Here is a 2851-nt window from a genome sequence, read left to right as displayed (position 1 = left end):
TCCTGTGAAAAAAAGAATTAGGATAATACTAAACTTTTATTGATGGTTTATTGACAGCAGGCATTATTTTAAAAAATTTACATATAGTGACTCATTTACTACTTACAATAACCTTATGAGGCAGGAAATATTATTGTCTCTTTTTACCAATAAGGAACTGAGGCACAGAACTGTTAAAAAAAAATGTATCCCTAAGGCTGCATTTAAGTAAATTGCTGGAACCTGAATACAAAGCCAGACAGCTTACTTTTAGAGCCCACAGTCTTAACTACGAGCCACATTTAACTAAGGTCATCCACTGATGGTGAAGGAGATATTGGAGGAGTCCGTCATCGAAGGAGTATGAAGGGAGGAAAGAGCCTCTCCAGAAACTGGAATATGATAAGATCATAAGAGATATAGAGAGCTCAGTTGAGACTTGGAATTACAGACTGAAAGTGCTATCAATCAACCTGGTGATGTGATTTGCTCCAGAGGATCTCAGCTACTTGAACGCAGGCACTGAGAAGACAGACTATTGTGTTTATCTGAGGTTAGCATTTATCGGGTATAGCAAAATGACAAAAAGACAACGGAGAGTGAAGGTGGCTGCAATAATCTACAGGGAAAGAGGCTTTGGGGAATACATCTCTCATATTAAAATGCTCTTTCTACTATGCTAGTATTTTTTCTCTCATTGGCCTTTTCTGGCAAAGACATTTGGTTAATAGAGCAGAGCCTTCCAATTCAGCTAAGTTCAACACACTGGTATAGAGAATTTAGTATATACTAGCCTCTCTGCTACATGTTAGGTATTTTGAACAAGGATTTTGCTCTTTGTTTACTATTAATGCCACTGGTACCAGAAATTTTGTCTAAAAGCAGTGTATCAGATATTTAAGTGCCTTCATTCTGGCTTATCTCTATATCCTATCTTGGTTACAGGGTCATATCACTGATTACTTTCAGATTTCTTTCATGTCACTTATGTCACTCTGTAATCAAAAAATGTTAATTTTCTAGTAACATGAACCGACCCTAAGTTAACACCTCAAATTTTATTTTACAATTTAAAAAGTTAAAATTTGCATCTGAGACAAATTAAAAGGAGAGTCAAATATAAAATTTTGTAGATATCATAATGACCCATACCAGCAAAATTTTAATAATTAAGACATAGGTAATTGGAAGCTCTGAATAATTTTCAGGGTTGTTTGGACATTAGCTGATCATCAATACCCTATGAAAAACTTACTTTTATGATGATTCTGATGGACTGAAATTGTGTACTAGATTCTGAATCACAAAATTTTACATAGATTAAGAAATAATGAGATGGATCATTAGAAGTAATTTTACTTTGAAACTGTTAATGCAACGTGTGGCCCTTGATTTCAAAGGCAATAGAATTAGCTGTTAAAAATATAGATTCTGGGGGTGGGCTGCCGGGAACAGGGCAGAGTGTGGCCGCACGGGTGCGTCAAGGGGGAGAGGCAGCCGCTGCCATAGACGTGTTCCTCATGATCCGGCGCCACAAGACCACCATCTTCATGGACGCCAAGGAATCGAGCACGTGTTCGAGCTGAAGCGCATTGTCCAGGGCATCCTCAAGTGGCTGCTGGTGGAGCAGCGGCTGTACAAGGACGACTAGCTTCTGGACGACAGAAAGACATTGGGCAATTGTGGCTTCACCAGCCAGACAGCATGGCCTCAGGCCCCAACCACTGTGGGGCTAGCCTTCAGAGCAGATGAAGCCTTTGAGACCCTGCACATCCAGCCCTTCTCCACCCCACGTGAGCTGCTGGAGATGATGAAGCCACAGGACTGAGGAAGCAGCGCCAATGAACAGGCTCTGCAGTGAAAGTCCCCCTCCCACCAACTGCACCCCAATAAGAGATTTGGGTGCCCCCCCCAAAAAATACAGAATCTGGGACTTCCCTGGTGGCGCAGTGGTTAAGAATCTGCCTGCCAAAGCAAGGGACGTGGATTTGAGCCCTGGTCCAGGAAGATCACACATGCCGCGGAGCAGCTAAGCCCGTGCGCCACAACTACTGAGCCTGCGCTGTAGAGCTCAAGAGCCACAACTACTGAGCCTGAGTGCCACAACTACTGAAGCCTGCACGCCTAGAGCCCGTGCTCCACAACAAGAGAAGCCACGGCAATAAGAAGCCTGTGCACCGCAAAGAGTAGGCCCTGCTCGCTGCAACTAGAGAAAGCCCGGGTGCAGCAAGGAGGACCCAACACAGCCAAAAATAAATAAATCAGTTAAAAAGAAAACGATATATATATATATATATATATATATAAAAACTACAGAATCTTGGTCCCCCTTCCAAATCTACTGAATCAGAATCTGCATTTTAATAAGATCCCCAGGGAATTTGTTTGCACATTACAGTTTGAGAAGCACTGGTCTGGGTCATCATTATAGTAATTAGTATTGTGATGGGTTGAAATGTGAACTCAAAACACCCACTGGTTTTTACGTTTTAGTCTAGAGATGAGCTGACCACATGTAAGTCCTGATATTTTTTAGGCAAAAAGGTAGTTTGAGAGAAAAATGGGGAGAAAGAACTGAGGTCTCCTTTTATTTTAGACTTGATGTGATTGTCCGGTTGGCAAAAGCATCCGTTCACAATTCTGATATCCATTTTCTCTGGTCTTCTTTGTGGTCATACTCTGGCTCTCCTCTTTCCTTCTGCAGTCTTCCATATTCCTCAATTTAAAATCCCTGATTTTCAAAGGCAATAGTTTCTAGATTCTCAGCAGCCAAGTATTTATTGGGTAGAAATGAGTTAACCCAAGAAACGTTTGAAGTTGGCAGGATCCTGATGGTTCAGGAAATTTTGAAAGTCATCATATGGGGCTCCAA

The 2851-nt window shown here is 41.6% G+C and overlaps 1 pseudogene across 1 annotated transcript; it reads left to right on the top strand.

The window, feature by feature from the left end:
* Positions 1-301: 301 nt before the first annotated feature.
* On the top strand, positions 302-1840 carry LOC309961107 (elongin-B-like; annotated as a pseudogene). Its single transcript has 2 exons — positions 302-340; positions 1380-1840. The product of its transcript is annotated as an elongin-B-like (transcript).
* Positions 1841-2851: the final 1011 nt, after the last annotated feature.

Source organism: Leucopleurus acutus (assembly GCF_964270905.1).
Source record: "Leucopleurus acutus genome assembly, chromosome: 4".
Taxonomy (NCBI): domain Eukaryota; kingdom Metazoa; phylum Chordata; class Mammalia; order Artiodactyla; family Delphinidae; genus Leucopleurus; species Leucopleurus acutus.
This window is presented reverse-complemented; position numbering and strand designations above follow the sequence as displayed.